This window comes from Callithrix jacchus, chromosome X (genome assembly GCF_049354715.1).
Source record: "Callithrix jacchus isolate 240 chromosome X, calJac240_pri, whole genome shotgun sequence".
In the NCBI taxonomy this organism is placed as follows: domain Eukaryota; kingdom Metazoa; phylum Chordata; class Mammalia; order Primates; family Cebidae; genus Callithrix; species Callithrix jacchus.
In genome coordinates this window covers 91,817,077-91,835,072 of record NC_133524.1, presented here as the reverse complement: position 1 = coordinate 91,835,072, position 17,996 = coordinate 91,817,077, and the positions used below count along the sequence as shown (strand labels likewise).

The following is a 17,996-nucleotide window of genomic DNA, read 5'->3' as shown; positions in this document are numbered from 1 at the left end:
CTCAATCACCTGTCTCCCTGCTTTCAGCTCTTCCTCTTTCTAGGGGGCGGGTTGATGCATCCCACAGGTAGTCTCAGTGCTAGTGAAAAGTTCTACCCAGTTTTGTGCTGACAACTCGCAGTGCTCGGCTGGCCAGAGCTGTCACTCAGATCTGTGTTGGTAACTCATGGCGCTTTTCAGCCTGGTCCGTGGGTTGCAATGGCTATGGGAGAAGTGCAGTATCTGAACCAGAATGCCAAGGGGGTAGAGTCCCCAATCCTCCAGTCAGTTGCACTCCCCATGTGGGGTAGTGCCCTGCCCTGCCTCAGTTCCCCCTCCTTGTGCTACAATCACTGTCCAACCAGTCCCAATGAAATAAACCTGGTACCTTGGTTGGAAATGTGGAGATCATTTGCCTTCTGCATCTCTCTCACTAGGAACTGCACTCCAGAGCTGTTCCTATTCAGCCATCTTGGCAGAAGTCCCATAGTTTTACGCTTTTGATGCACCAAAATTTTGAATTTTGATAAAGCCCAATTCATCTTTTTTTTTTTCTGAGACCGGTCTTGCTCTGTCACCCTGGTTGGACTACAGTGGCATAATCACAGCTCATTGCAGCCTCAGGTTCCTGGACTCAAGGGATCCTCCCACCTCAGCCTCCCGAGTAGCTGGGACCACAGATGCATACCACCACACCCAGCTAATTTTTAAATCATTTGTAGAGATGAGTTATCATGTTGCCTAGGCTTGTCTCAAACTCCTCGGCTCAAGTGATCATAGCACCTCAGCCTCATAAAATGCTAAGATGACAGGCATGAGCCACGGTGCTCAACCCAATTTATCTGTTTTTTGTTGCCGATGTTTTTGGTGCCATATGTAATAAATTATTGCCAACTCTGATGTCATAAAGCTTTTTTCCTACGTTTTCTTCTAACAGTTTTATGATTTTAATGCTTATGTTTAGTTCTTTGATTCATTTTGAAAAAACTTTTTTGTATGGCTTATGTCTCATGCACTTTAATTGGAAAAGTTACTTTGGAATATTTTAATGCTCAAACATTTACTATGTACAGGACCCTGCCCTCCGCACATTATGTCTTTGATCTCTAATCCTAGAAATTATCAAGTTATGCAAACATTGTATATTTCCATTTTGGAAAAAAGGTAAGAAGAAATGCATAAAGGGTAGATAGCTTACCCAAGGTCAGAAACCTATTAAGTGGCAGAACCAGAATTCAAAGCCATTTCTGTTTAACTTGTAAGGCCATACATTGAAGCTCTGTGCAATACTGGTGTAATATACATACTTTTTTTTAAAGATATGTCTAAGTTTTCTGTCTGGCTTTTCACTGGCTATTTGCTAGTATTGTAGGATATTTCTTCAGACAAATATAGTTTTTGGGCTTTCTTCCACCCCATTTCAATCAGGAGACCAGATTTTTTTGCAACATAGGGGACAGAATCCTTTGTAAAAGCCTAAACACAAGAAAAAAATAATCTCCTTATCCCTAAGTGACAGATGAAAGAGAAAAGTGACACATAAGGTCAAATAAAAGAGAAGAAGAAAAATTTCCAGAGACTAGAATCAGAATGGGGGTTCAGTAGGCATCCATGGAACCTATGTACAAAATGGTGTCCACATCCTCAGGAGATCACAGCAACTCACATGGGTTGGATGTGTTGAGGTTTAGTAACCGTTACCTGAAAATATAGCACTTTGACATGCTGAACTGAAGAAAAAGCCTCAGGATCTTTCTGACCTTCCCTCCGTCCCCCAATACTCAGTCCCTCTCAAAGCACAGGATGTCACTGTTCTCAGAAGTTCCTTTATCTGCCTAATGTCAAGACCTTCCATAAAAGAAAAAATGATGTCTGGTTCTTCTCTGAGTGTTTATTAACTGAACTCGTATCACAGGAAGAAAGATTGTCAACACACTCAGGAAGACTTTTATGACAAATCATTGTGTGTTCCGCAGGTTCAACAGACTTTGTCCCAGGCTGCAAGCCAATTAAATTGCCCCCAAATCATTTACTATACCCTAAAATCATCCACACCCCATTCCCATTTCCCTTCCCCCAATAAATAGGGTATATGTGCCTCTATAACTCATGGGGATATTTGGTAATCACTCTGGGATTTGCCTCTGTGCATGCTAATGTTTGTATGAAATTATTCCTATTAATCTACCTTCTGTCAGATGATTTTTTCAGTAAACTTTTAGAGGGCAAAGGGGAAGTTTTCCCTTGGCCCCTACAAATGCACAACTAGAAAAGGTGGAACCTAGGACCAACACCTCTCCCATATTCCTATGTCACAAGTGTGGCATTGAGGCAGTATAGTCTAAGACCTGCAAGGAGCATGAAACTAGCATCATGAACAGAAATCTCTAGAAATCAGTATGAATCAACACTTTCAAATCTGACACTTAACACACCAAGGAATGTATATACCTGTAATGCTGGCAATGGACACTTAATATTTGCAAGCCTCAGGACTCCCATATTTAAATTGGAAAAAATATCTATCTCATAGGAAATTGGTGAAGATAAAATATGATGATAAACATAAAGCACATAGTACAGCGACCTAGTTTGCACCCAATAACACCTATCCTGTTACTTTTCATCACCCGCCATAGCTTCACTGTTTCTAATGTTTGGACATATTTATTTGCTAGAAATACAGAAAAGTACTATGGTGTTTTTCAGTGAGCACAATCTGAAGCTATGCAAATCATTACTTTTAAAAGTTAGTTCAAATGTCGAGGCGCAGTGGCTCAAGCCTGTAATCCCAGCACTTTGGGAGGCCCAGGCGGGTGGATCACGAGGTCAAGAGATCGAGACCATCCCGGTCAACATGGTGAAACCCCGTTTCTACTAAAAATACAAAAAATTAGCTGGGCATGGTGGCGGGTGCCTGTAATCCCAGCTACTCGGGAGGCTGAGGCAGGAGAATTGCCTGAACCCAGGAGGTGGAGGTTGCGGTGAGCCAAGATCGCGCCATTGTACTCCAGCCTGGGTAACAAGAGCGAAACTCTGTCTCAAAAAAAAAAAAAAGTTAGTTCAAGAGAGAACATTTGTCCCTAGAATGCAGATATGTTTCCTTTGATGAGACAATATCATCTAACTGCTCACATTTTTCTCTGTTGTAGCTTTTCAAGAAAATCACTGGAGCTTAATGTTTACTCACGGTAACTATATTCACTTAGGGAACTGTTTGAAACTTGTGCTACCCTTTCCTCCATACTTACTATACGTATTTTCTTTCATTAAAAAAAATTATATTGTACCAATACACTTTTTATTGTTAGTTTCCTCAAGTCAGCTTTGGAAATAATAAATAAAACTATAGATATAGTAACACTAATAATAATAGTTATGACAGTATCTGAAGAGAAGTGAAATGGAAAATTGGAATAATTAGTTGAGTAAAATTATTGCTGCTAATAAAAAGCAACACACAAGACAGACAACTTTAGGCTCCCAAAGTTTGATCTACAATTGCCACCTATTTTATTTATATTAATAAAGTTATTGGTTTTAATATGTCTGGTTATCATACTCAAGTTGCTATTATACTTTGTTCTTAATTTGAAGTATTTAATAGCAATTAACTTTTAGAGAATAAGAGGAAGTAGAATTGTATGATTAGAATATAAAGAGGAATTATAATACACTTAGAGAATAAAATGAGGAAGAATTCTATGATTAGAATATAAAGCTATCACACGTGGCTTTTGTCCCTGGCTTGCTTATTAACTTTTATAAAAATCAAAGCATTTTAGAGGTGCTGGAACTTTATTTTTGTAGATCATCTAATTCAACCTCTTATTTTGCAGTTGAGAGACCTAAAGCTTAAGAAAGGTAAATGTCTTGCAACGGAACACATATTCAGTGAGAGATGAAACCAAGATTAAACCAAATATTTGGAAGAAATCCATAAAGATCATTATCCCCATGCAAAATATGGATTTTCAGTAAATCTCTAGTAACTGTTGAATGTTTGAAACTTGATATATTTTCTTTATTTTTTCAAATTAATTAACACAAAACATATCCAAACAAGAATGATTGGATGTGACATCTCTACTGCCAACTTGGTTCTTATTTAGTGTGCTCCAACTTTGAATATGCAACCATCCACCCAATTCCACAAATCAGGAAACTTGGGGTAATCCTTGAAACATTTACTCTGTATCAAATCCACCACCAAGTTCAGCTATTTTTACCTTTTGAATTCTCCACTTTTTTTAATCTCCACTACCAACACTCTAATCCAAGTTACCACCGTCTCTTTTCTGAAATACTACAATATCCTTCTAATTGGTCTATCTACATCCATCTCACATCCCCACAATGCAGTTGATTAGAATGCATTTTTCCCCCAAAATGTAGTTAGGGAAACACTCACACAAACATATTTAAAACCTTCAGCAGCTTTCTATTCCTATCAAGATGAAAACAAAAATATTAACATTGTACGAAAGGCCCTATACTTCTTAACCCCTTAGCTGCATTTCTACCTTGATTTTTCTCTTCTCTATAGCTAGTTGGGTTTTTTTTTAGTTACTCAGATTTGCCATCTTTTCTTTTTCCCCTATGGTATTTGCACTTGCTTTGCTCTCCGTTTGGATCTCTCTCCCCTGTTTATTTGGCTTCTACTCTTCCTTCAGAGATAGGCAGTCCCTATGATTTGGTAATATGACACTATACTCCATTTTTCCTGCATAGTGTTTATCCCCAGTTTTACATTTATTTGTGACTGTAATCTGTGATTACATTTATTTTCTCCATGTAGTTTTGCCTCTAGATCTAAATCTTATGTTACATGTAGATACGAATCTTTTGTAGTTTTCTTCAACATTTTATCTCAGGCATAAAGGCAAAATATGGTGCCCAATACATAATAAGAACTAAAGATTTATTGAACGAATGGATATAAGAATGAATTCTGAGGTGAGTTAATATGCTATAAATATGCTAAGTGTTAATAATAGTTATCATGTATTGAAATTACCAGGCTCTATGTTAAATGAATAAGTTATTTAGTCATCATAGAAGCCCCAGTAGATAAGTACTGTTATTACTCTCATTTCCCAGATAATGCAACTAAAATTCAGGATGGTAAGATAATTATCCCAAGTTACATAACTAATAAGCAATAGAACCAGGATTAAAATCCAGATGATGACTTTTAACCACTACACTACACTGTCTCCAACAACAAAATATAAAAGTGAATAATATATATGCTCTGTCAACAGACTGTTGATAAATTATTTTATAGCTCTTCTTTGAATGACATCCGACATGATGATTTGTTAAATCAGAAAAAATAGGTTTTATATGGATATGTAAATGGTTGATAATTTATTTGAAGTTTCTAACAGTATTATTCTGGTGGTAGAGTGAAAGCCAAAAGAATAAATCTCTCATGACAGAATGTCAGAGACTATCAGAGAATAATATATCAGAGTTCTAGCAGAAAGCAACTGATTAACTCAAATTAAACATTTTGAAGGGAGCTTAATAAATGGGCTATTTACAAAGTAGCAAGCATGTAGTAGCAAAACCACATAATACAAGAATCTGGGGTTAGTAACATGGGGGTCGAAGTGAAAGAGTAGGTTACTTCCTTAAAACTGAATGGACAAGTGGAAGAAATGGTTAATGGATATAAAAGGAAGAATAGGATTTGTGTGGGGACAGCATCCTGATAGAAGCTATGACCTTTAGTCAAAGGATGCAGCCAATCCAGGAAGTCTGCAGGGAGAAGACCAAGAGAATCTATCTGCTATCCTCATTCTTCCCACTCCTTCTGATCTCCTACCAGCACTTTCCATTAATCAAAACCAATCCAAAGACAGAGGACATGGGGGTACTTTATATGATTCATATAAGTCAGTCTCTGGAACATAGAGCAGGGTGAAGCATGGACATAAGAGATATATGAGTGATAGCCAACACAGATAAAGATGGAGACACCCTTAAAAACTTTTCATCATATCTAAGTCACATCTTTTTTTTTTCTTCCTATGTAGGGCCAGCTGTGCTTCTCAGTAGTGCTAGTAGGGACATGGAAATGAAAAAGGGGGCCATGGCTTAGAATTTAGCTTTACTATGTTGCAATAAACACCTCTTTAATGTTTCAAACTTTCTAAGTCCTTTAAGACTCACCTCATGTTGCACATATTTGAATTCTTAAAAGACAAATGGAGCCTTTAATTTCTTACAATAAGGGTTTTAGTGGCATTTAAGGCATTGGACAAGCATCATTAAAAAAATTCTTCTGGCCTCCGTTGCCTTTCTGACCCAAGTTGCATTGACTATAGATAGGTAAAACTAGCTGTTCTGCCTGGTTCCCATTATATTTGGTATGTTGTGAAATAGTTCCGACAATAGATAACGTTTTAAAAATGCATGTTAATACATAATAAAAGTTTCAACTGCCAACTCTTTGTCACACAACAAACCTGATTAGCTACCTGGTGAACACAATAAAACTCTTTGTGTGTAAATTAAATTGTCTTATGTTTTTTGATGCTTGGCTAGATCACCCTGTGTTATGGATGTCAACTCCAATACCTGGAATATAAGAAAAGGTATTACCAGATATTAATGAAAGTTGCACACCTTAAATCTGTAATATCCAAATGAATATATACTCAAGGTTTTCAATGTGCCAGAATCTGAAACATTTCATCTTGATTGGTTGTCGATTTCTTATGCTAAATTTTATATTGCTGAAATTAATAATGGCAATAATTGTAAAATCAAGCAGGAATACTAATAATGGGTTTCAAATACATCATTTTGGAATGACTGGCTGAGAAAATATGAGGATATGAGACAAAGCATATAAAGATATTATAATAGAGGCTCAGAAGAAATGAAACAAAACTTTAGAAATAATTTCAAATGAGGGCACTTTTGGAAAAGAATCTCAAAAAACTAAAAACTTGCCACTCATTCAAACTTAAATTAGTTAACGTTGAATTAACCTAAAAAATTAATTATATCCGAGGAGAGGACTCAAGATGGCGCTGTGAGAACAACCCAGGATTGGAGCTCTCGTTGAATCCACAAAGAGGTGAGTCCGAGCTGCATTTCCAGACTGAACTTGGTTGCCCACAGAACGGGGAAACTCCCAAGTATAAAAAAGACACAAGATGCCAGGCAGTAAGTCTGCCTGGCGAAGCCGGCAGCCGGGGTGGCTGCGGCTGGCCCTACCCAGCAATCCCCACAGGGCACGCTTGTCCGGGTGCCCTGTTGAACCGGCAACCTGAGACTTGAGAGGGCTGGACTTGAGACTGAACGAGACTTGGACAGTAGGCCAGCCCAGGGGATTGCAGGGACAGACCGTTTGGGATACCCAGTGGGACGAACAAAACCGCGATTTCAAACTATCCCGAGCAGACGGTCCGAGACGCTCTGTGGAGGAGGGGCGTCCACCACTACTGAGGCAACCCGCCCCAACTGAGATACACGCCCATTGCTGACGCAGCAAGCCGTTGCCGAGGCAACCCGTCCCTACTGAGATACATGCCCACTGCTGACGCAGCCTGCCGTTGCTGAGGCAACATGCTACAATGAAGAGACTCCGCCGCAGGGCGTGGCGGAGACCAAAGCAGAGCCTGCAGGAACAGGGCGAATCACACAACAGCAGGGCGGAGACTCGGCAGGCAAACAGTGGCTAGTCTGCTTCCTAGCTGGTCAGGACACCTCAAAGGACATTGAAAAATAAAGCCCGAACCCCCCAACACAGAGCATTTGAGAAAAAAAGGGTTTTTTTAGTGAGCTCTGTTGCAGCAGAATCAAACATAGCAGCCTACCAGCCCTGAATGAACAACAGAGCTCACAGCTCAGAAATTGAGCTCCTAAAAAGAACAGACTGTCTCCTCAAGCAGCTCCCTGACCCCTCTATATCCAAAAGACTGACATTTGGCAGGCATCACCCTGGGACAAAGATAGCAGAAAAAGAAACGGGTAGCATCCCTCGCTGTGCCACAGCTGCTAGAGGTGCACCCCAGACAAGCAGGGCCTGGAGTGGACCTCAGCAGTTGTACAGCAAAGGGGCTAGACTGGTAGAAGGAAAACCAAGTAACAGAAATACTTCATCATCAATAATCTGGGTGTCCACTCAGAGACCCAATCGAAAAGTCAGCAACTACGCAGACGACAAGCGGATAAACCCACAAAGATGGGAAGAAACCAGCGAAGAAAGGAGGAAAACACCCGAAACCAGAACACCTCGCCTCCTAGAAAAGACCAAAAGAACAAAGCTGGACGGAGAATGACTGTGACGAAATGATGGAATTAGACTTCAGAAGGTGGATAATGAGAAACTTTTGTGAGCTAAAAGAACATGTATTAAATCAATGCAAAGAAACTAAGGAACTTAAAAAAAGATATGAGGAAATGATAACAAGAATGGATAACTTAGAGAGGAATATGAATGAATTAAAGGAGCTGAAAAACACAATACGAGAACTTCGCGAAGCATGCACAAGTTTCAATAGCTGAATTGACCAAGCAGAAGAAAGAATATCTGAAGTCGAAGATCAACTCAATGAAATTAAACGAGAAACCAAGATTAGAGAAAAAAGCGCAAAAAGGAATGAACAAAGTCTCCAAGAAATGTGGGACTATGTGAAAAGACCTAACCTACGTTTGATAGGTGTACCAGAATGTGACGAAGAGAATGAATCCAAGCTGGAAAATACTCTTCAGGACATCATCCAGGAAAATTTCCCTCACCTAGCAAGACAGGCCAACACTCAAATGCAGGAAATACAGAGAACACCACAAAGATACTCCACAAGAAGAGCAACCCCAAGGCACATAATCGTCAGATTCAACAAGGTTGAAATAAAGGAGAAAATACTAAGGGCAGCCAGAGAGAAAGGTCGGGTCACCCACAAAGGGAAGCCCATCAGACTCACAGCAGATCTCTCGGCAGAAACACTACAAGCCAGAAGAGAGTGGGGCCCAATATTCAACATTCTTAAAAAAAAGAACTTTCAACCCAGAATTTCATATCCAGCGAAACTGAGCTTCAGAAGTGAAGGAAAAATAAAATCCTTTGCGAACAAGCAAGTACTCAGAGATTTTGTCACCACCAGGCCTGCTTTACAAGAGCTCCTCAAAGAGGCACTACACATAGAAAGGAACAACCAGTACCAGCCATTCCAAAATCACACTAAATGCTAAACAGCATCAACAGAATGAAGAATCTACAACAACTAACAGGAAAAACAGCCACTTAGCATCAAAATGGCAGTATCAGATTCACACATAACAATATTAACCCTAAATGTAAATGGACTAAATGCACCAATCAAAAGACACAGACTGGCAAATTGGATAAAAATCCAAAACCCATCAGTGTGCTGTATCCAGGAAACCCATCTCACATGCAAGGATACACAAAGGCTCAAAATAAAGGGATGGAGGAATATTTACCAAGCAAATGGAGAGCAAAAAAAAGCAGGAGTTGCAATTCTCATCTCTGATAAAATAGACTTTAAAGCAACAAAGATCAAAAGAGACAAAGAAGGCCATTACATAATGGTAAAAGGATCGATAAAACAAGAAGAGCTAACGATCCTAAACATATATGGACCCAATGCAGGAGCACCCAGATACATAAGGCAAGTTCTTAATGACTTACAAAGAGACTTAGACTCCCACACAATAATAGTGGGAGACTTTAACACTCCACTGTCAATATTAGACAGATCAACCAGGCAGAAAATCAACAAGGATATCCATGGCTTGAACTCAGACCTGGAGCAAGCAAACCTGATAGACATTTACAGAACTCTCCACCCCAAATCCACAGAATATACATTCTTCTCAGCACCACATCACACCTACTCAAAAATTGACCACATAATTGGAAGTAAAGCACTGCTCAACAAATGCAAAACAACTGAAATCATAACAAACAGCCTCTCAGACCATAGTGCAATCGAGTTAGAACTCAGAATACAGAAACCAACCCAGAACCTCACAGCTTCATGGAAACTGAACAACTGGCTCTTGAATGTTGACTGGGTAAACAATGAAATGAAGTCAGAAATAAAGAAGTTCTTCGAAACCAATTAAAACGAAGACACAACATGCCAGAACCTCTGGGACACATTTAAAGCAGTCTCTAGAGGAAAGTATATAGCAATAAGTGCCCATATGAGGAGAATGGAGAGATCCAAAATTGACACCCTATCGTCAAAATTGAAAGAGCTAGAGGAGCAAGATCAAAAAAACTCAAAACCCAGCAGAAGACAAGAAATTAAGATCAGAGCTGAACTGAAGGAGATTGCGACAGGAAAAACCCTTCAAAAAATCAATAAATCCAAGAGCTGGTTTTTTGAAAAGATCAACAAAATAGACAGACCACTAGCCAGATTGATTAAAAATAAAAGAGAGAACAACCAAATAGATGCAATAAAAAATGATAAAGGGGAAATCACCACAGATTCCACAGAAATTCAAACCATCATCAGAGAATATTACAAACAACTCTATGCACATAAACTAGTAAACATGGAAGAAATGGATAAATTTCTGGACTCCTGCATCCTCCCAAGCCTAAACCAGGAGGAAGCTGAAACTATGAATAGACCAATAACAAGGTCAGAAGTCGAGGCAGCAATTAAGAGCCTACCACACAAAAAAAGCCCAGGTCCAGACGGGTTCACAGCCGAATTCTACCAGACACACAAAGAGGAGCTGGTACAATTCCTTCTAAAACTATTTCAAACAATCCAAAAAGAGGGAATACTTCAAAAATCATTTTATGAGACCAACATCATCCTGATACCAAAACCCGGCAGAGACCCAACAAGAAAAGAAAACTTCAGGCCAATATCCATGATGAACATAGATGCAAAAATCTTCAATAAAATATTGGCAAGCTGAATGCAACAGCAAATCAAAAAACTTATTCATCATGATCAAGTAGGATTCATCCCGGGGATGCAAGGCTGGTTCAACATACGCAAGTCTATCAACGTAATTCACCACATAAACAGAACCAAAAACAAAAACCACATGATTATCTCAATTGACACAGAGAAGGCATTTGACAAAATTCAACAGCCCTTTATGCTAAAAACCCTCAATAAACTCGGTATCGATGGAACATATCTCAAAGTAATAAAAGCTATTTATGACAAACCAACAGCCAATATCATACTGAATGGGCAAAAACTGGAAGCATTCCCTTTGAAATCTGGCACTAGACAAGGATGCCCTCTCTCACCACTCCTATTCAATATAGTTCTGGAAGTTCTAACCAGAGCAATCAGGCAAGAAAAAGAAACAAAGGGTATTCAAATAGGAAAGGAGGAAGCCAAATTGTCTCTATTTGCAGACGACATGATAGTATACCTAGAAGACCCCATCACCTCAGCCCAAAAACTCCTGAAACTGATAAGCAACTTCATCAAAGTCTCAGGATATAAAATCAATGTGCAAAAATCACAAGCATTTGTCTACACCAATAACAGACTTAAAGAAAGCCAAATCAAGAACGAACTGCCATTCACAATTGCTACAAAAAGAATAAAATATCTTGGAATACAACTCACAAGGAACGTAAGGGACCTCTTCAAGGAGAACTACAAACCACTGCTCAACGAAATCAGAGAGGACACAAACAGATGGAGAAACATTCCATGTTCATGGTTAGGAAGAATTAACATTGTGAAAATGGCTATACTACCCAAAGTAATTTACAGAATCAACACTATCCCCATCAAGCTACCATTGACTTTCTTCACAGAACTGGAAAAAACCACCATGAACTTCATATGGAACCAAAAGAGAGCCCGCATAGCCAAATCAATTCTAAGCAAAAAGAACACAGTGCGGGGCATCACACTACTGGATTTCAAACTATACTACAAGGCTACAGTAATCAAAACAGCATGGTACTGGTACCAAAACAGAGATATAGACCAATGGAACAAAACAGAGGCACTGGAGGCAACACAACATATCTACAACTAGACAATCTTTGATAAACCTGACAAAAACAAGCAAGGGGGAAAGGATTCTTTGTTTAACAAATGGTGTTGGGAAAACTGGCTAGCCATGTGCAGAAAGCAGAAACTGGACCCCTTCCTGACACCTTACACTAAAATTAACTCCAGATGGATTAAAGACTTAAACATAAGACCTGGCACGATAAAAATCCTACAAGGAAATCTAGGCAAAACTATCCAGGACATAGGCGTAGGCAAGGACTTCATGAACAAAACACCAAAAGCATTGGCAACAAAAGCCAAAATAGACAAATGGGACCTAATCAAACTCCACAGCTTCTGCACGGCAAAAGAAACAGTTACTAGAGTGAATCGGCAACCAACAGAATGGGAAAAAATTTTCGCAGTCTACCCATCTGACAAAGGGCTGATATCCAGAATTTACAAAGAACTCAAACGGATTTACAGGAAAAAAACAAACAAGCCCATTCAAAAGTGGGCAAAGGATATGAACAGCTACTTTACGAAAGAAGACATATATGAGGCCAACAATCATATGAAAAAATGCTCATCGTCACTGGTCATCAGAGAGATGAAAATCAAAACCACATTGAGATACCATCTCACGCCAGTTAGAATGGCGATCATTAAAATATCTGGAGACAACAGATGCTGGAGAGGATGTGGAGAAAAAGGAACACTTTTACACTGTTGGTGGGAGTGTAAATTAGTTCAACCATTGTGGAAGACAGTGTGGCGAATTCTCAAGGCCTTAGAAATAGAAATTCCATTTGACCCAGCAATCCCATTACTGGGTATATATCCAAAAGACTATAAATCGTTCTACTATAAGGACACATGTACACGAATGTTCATTGCAGCACTGTTTACAATAGCAAAGACCTGGAATCAACCCAAATGCCCATTGATAATAGACTGGATTGGAAAAATGTGGCACATATACACCATGGAATATTATGCAGCAATCAGAAATGATGAGTTTGTGTCATTTGTAGGGACATGGATGAATCTGGAGAACGTCATCCTCAGCAAACTGACACAAGAACAGAAAATGAAACACCGCATATTCTCACTCATAGGCGGGTGATGAAAAATGAGAACACATGGACATAGAAAGGGGAGTACTAAACACTGGGGTCTATTGGGGGGAAAAGGGGAGGGCCAGTGGGAGGGGGAGGTGGGGAGGGATAGCCTGGGGAGAAATGCCAAATGTGGGTGAAGGGGAGAAGGAAAGAAAAGCACACTGCCATGTGTGTTCCTACGCAACTGTCTTGCATGCTCTGCTCATGTACCCCAAAACCTAAAATCCAATAAAAAATTAAAAAAAAAATAAATAAAAATAAATAAATGTAAAAAAAAAAGATTAATTATATCCAATTTTCCTTTGTTGAGCATCTACTCTTCTACTTATATTTAAAATAAATTATTGAGAGAACGAACATTTTAGAACCAGAAGATCTGATGTTTTGCTCATGAATTGTCTACAAAAAAAAAGATTTATGTTGTTTATTTTGTCTACTTTTTAAGAATCTTATAGAAGTGGGTGGAAGAGAAAAAAATGAATAACAGACTTGAACTGCGCAGGCCTATTTACACATGAATTTTCTTCCACCTCTACCACCTTGAGACCAGCAAGACCAACCCTTTCTCTTCTGCCTCCTCCTCAGCCTACTCAAGGCGAAGACAATGAAGACGAAGACAATTATGATAATCCACTTCCACCTAATGAATAGTAAATATGTTTCTCTTTCTTATGATTTTCTGTTTTTTCTGAATTTAAGACTTTATTTTTCTCTTCAATTTAATGTAGAAGAACTACATCATAATCTAGATCAGTTTATTTTGCAACATTACAAATCTCAAAAATCTTCTACTTTGTACATGTTTTTACATTTTTCATGTTTTCTAAAATACATACATATCAATTAGGATTAAGTGGTGCTGCTAAGTGATTTAAACAGGAGAGAACTTTATTTCGCTGTCACGTAAAAGAAGGCCAGAGATAGGCAGAAGCAATGTCTTCTCTCTGAACAGCAGCCGTAGTTACAGGTTTGGAATGCCGTTCATGCTCATAAGACCCAATGAGCCTAAGGAACCCAACTTTTCACCAGGCTCACTTAATCTTGCAGAATACAAACAAGAAAGAGCACAACAACATGGTAGCCTGAGGTTGTTTCAGCAGGATTCTTTACTACGTTTTTCCAAGCATGAGCTCAGGTATAAGTAAACTAGATCATCTAGACTGGTACAGAAACCACCTGATTTAGAAGATTCATGTTGTATAAGAACACCTATCTTTTGAAACAGCCAATAAGTTTAGCTTCTAGGGATCTTTGCAATAAGCAACAACACGTTTAAGGAATTCCAAAACCCATGTTTTCCAACGGGCATGTGTAGTACTTGTCACAGTTTTCCTGGTCCAGATACATTTACCCATTAAGGGTCATTTTCTAACATAAACAATATTGCTTAGTATCACAGCTGACATTTCATTGTTATATTGCTTAGCAGGCATCTAGAGAAATAGTGCTGAAAGGCAAACTCAAAGTCATTTTAACCAGGTAGAAAGTGAAAGGGTTTGCTAACCTTTTACTAATAGCAGTCCTGGTCAGTCTCACAGTGTCAGGACCCAATCTTCTGTCTTGTTACTCTGCCACTAATGGCTTCTGTTTCCAGGATTTCTTTAAAGTCCAAGAATCCTGCTAGACCTCTAGCCACCATAATCATGTTCCATAAGGAACAAAGAGAAGCTGTAGGAAACTTCCCGGAAGCATCACTCAACACTTCTAAGTCCATGCTGATGCCCAAAACTTAGTCATATGGTCACAGGTATCTGCAAGAAAGGTCAGCTATATTGCTAACCTTAATAAATTCACAGATTCTGTTACAAAGAGATAAAGAAAGAACAGATATTGGGTCAAGCAATTAGAAATCTCTCCTACACCTGCACATGGTGGGAAAAATGAGCTTTTGATTAAAAAGGTAAGACTTAAAAAGTCATAAAAACTGGGAAAATACATGTGCTTATGATTTGAAAATGCTTTTTGTCAAGCTGTTTTCCGATTAAACAGTAAAACTTTTCAAATAAAGAAATTATCATTCTAGAACATTAATTCTCTAACCTGTAAAATAATTATATCTCCATCAATTGTGAGATGTAATTAGTATAAGATGCATTTTAACTTATTAGTTCTAGGTTAAACTATATGAAATTGGTGGGTTTTGTCATCAGAAACAATTGCATATTGGCAATTTTCTACAACCTAATCTATTCCAAAGCATCACAGCTTGTGAATGATTTACTTAAAAATACAAATTAGCACAGATTTAGGTTACCGTCATAATAAAATAACTATTACAGTTTAGTTCCAATAATCTTCATTAAGTGAGAAAGGAGTGAAATCGCAACTGACATATTGAGAATTGCACCTTTATCTTTAAGCACTTTAAAATTCTTTTTCTCTTCCTAGATAAAATACTTATTGTGGTAGACTGAAAAATGGCACCCAAAAGATTTCCAAGCCCTAATCCTGGTTTTATGCCTGCTTATGTTAGGTTAAATGGCAAATGAAAATTTGAAGATGGAATTAAGTTTACAGATCCTAAAATAGGGAGATTATCTGAGTGAGCCCAATGTAATCAGACGGACCCTTAAAAGTGGAAGTTGACGACAGAGGGCTAGGTCAGAGAGATGGATGATGGACAAAGTAACAAGAAAGATTCAATACGGGACAGAGACTTGACCTACTATTGCTGGTTCTAAAAACAAGGGGCCAAAAGCCAAGAAATGTGGACAGCCTCTAGAAACTAGAAATGTCACTCAGCTGACAGCAAGGAAGGGGGACCTTGATCCTTCAACTGCAAATAATTGAAATCTGCCAACAACTGATAAGCAAAAAAATGGATTCATCCTTTTACCCATGCCAGCAGAGCCTCCAAACAGGAAAGCAGTCCTGAAAATACTTTTATTTTAGCTCAGATGAGACTCATGTTATACTTCTGACCTATTAAACTTTAAGATGATATATCTGTGCTGTTTTAAGACACTGATTTTGTGGTGATTTGTAACAGTTAGAATAGATAATATATAGATTTACCTTAGTAAAACCTCAAATTTAAAGGAGTTATCAAAGAAGGGTCCCTAAAGTCATTTAAACCATATTTTTAAAAGTTCAATTCTGCCCCTCGTGCCACCGGCCTCCCCTCGCCGTGCACATGCTAGTCCCGCACCTCCGTCCCTTGCTCGCTCGTTCCTTCCCGCCCTCCCCACAGCCAAGCGGGCTTCCCCTCAGTCTCTCATGAATATTGAGTGGCCCATGTTGAATTTACCGAGCTCCACTGTGGAAGCCGAGGCTCGCCATATCGTGCAGCACTGGCGGCCGTGGTGGCTGGCACCCAAGTCTTGCTCTGACAACAGCCAGCGGAGCCTCTGGCTGGGTCAGGAGCCGCAATGTCTCAGGCTGTGCAAACAAACGGAGCTCAACCATTTTAAAACATGGGAACTCAGTTTATATGAATTACAACGAACACCTCAGGAGGCAATAACAGATGCTTTAGAAATTGTGGTGTCACGTCGAAGTCTACACAGTGAATCTATGTGCCCAATTTGTTTGGATACGTTGAAGAATACTATGAATGACTACAAAGGAGTGCATCGTTTTTGTGCAGACTGCATCATCACAGCCCTTAGAAGTGGCAACAAAGAATGTCCCACCTGTCGGAAAAAAACTAGTTTCCAAAAAATCACTAAGGCCAGACCCGAACTTTGATACACTCATCAGCAAAATTTATCCACGTCATGATGAGTATGAAGCTCATCAAGAGAGAGTATTAGCCAGTATCAACAAGCACGATAATCAGCAAGCACTCAGTCACAGCATTGGGGAAGGACTGATGATACAGGGCATGAATAGACTGCAGCGAGGCAAGAAACAACAGATTGAAAATGGCAGTGGAGCAGAAGATAATGGTGACAGTTCACACTGTAGTAATGCCTCCACACACAGCAATCAGGAAGCAGGCCCTAGTAACAACGGACCAAAATATCTGATGATTCTGAGCTTGATATTGATCATAACAATGCAGCAGTGGCAATTGATCCAGTAATGGATGGTGCTGGTGAAACTGAATTAGTATTCAGGCCTCACCCTGCCCTTACGGACAAAGATGAGAGTATACAGACAAGGTACATAAAGACTTCAGATAACGCCACTGTTGATCACTTATCCAAGTATCTGACTGTGAGGTTAGCTTTAGAAGAACTTCAAAGCAAAGGTGAATCAAACCAGTTGAACCTTGATACAGCCAGTGAGAAGCACTATACCATTTATATGGCAACAGCCAGTGACCAGTTCACTATATTAAATGGCTCTTTTTCTTTTGAATTGGTGAGTGAGAAATACTGGAAAGTGAACAAACCTATGGAACTTTACCACGCACCTACAAAGGAGCACAAATGAGATTTTAAAAACCAATTCTGAGATTGAACTTTTTTTATAGCCTATTTCTTTAATATTAAAGATGTACTGGCATTACTTTTATGGACAGATCTTGGATATGTTGTTCAGTTTCCTTTCTGAGCCAGACTCGTTTACATTATTCAGATCTTTTCCCCTTAATTTAAGATTTCCTTTTCGGATAGAACTGCATTTATTCAGTACCTTTTTCTTTCCTTTAAAAAATGTCTGAAGTTTCTTGTTTTTTTTCCCCCCACAAAGTGTGGTTCCACTGGGAGCATCCTTTTGACCCAGGAATTTTTCATAGTTACTGTATTCTTAAAGATTCAGTTGGCTGTCCTTTTTCCACTCCCCCCAAAAGATTTTTAGTTATACAGAATATTAAATATTATGTATTCTGACTTTTTCTCCCCGGAGTCTTGTATATTTATAGTTTTCTATATAAATCGTAGTACCTTCATGAAGACCCAAGGCTCAAATTTACTGTCCTTAGAAACAATTCTTACAGGATTATTCTTTTCATGGTATTTTCTTCCATGATATTTCATTTTAA

General features: G+C 38.9%; 1 pseudogene; it reads left to right on the top strand.

Annotated features, from left to right (window-relative positions):
* The first annotated feature begins 16,437 nt into the window (after positions 1-16,437).
* Positions 16,438-17,446, top strand: LOC100393291 (E3 ubiquitin-protein ligase RING2 pseudogene; annotated as a pseudogene).
* The last annotated feature ends 550 nt before the right edge of the window (positions 17,447-17,996 follow it).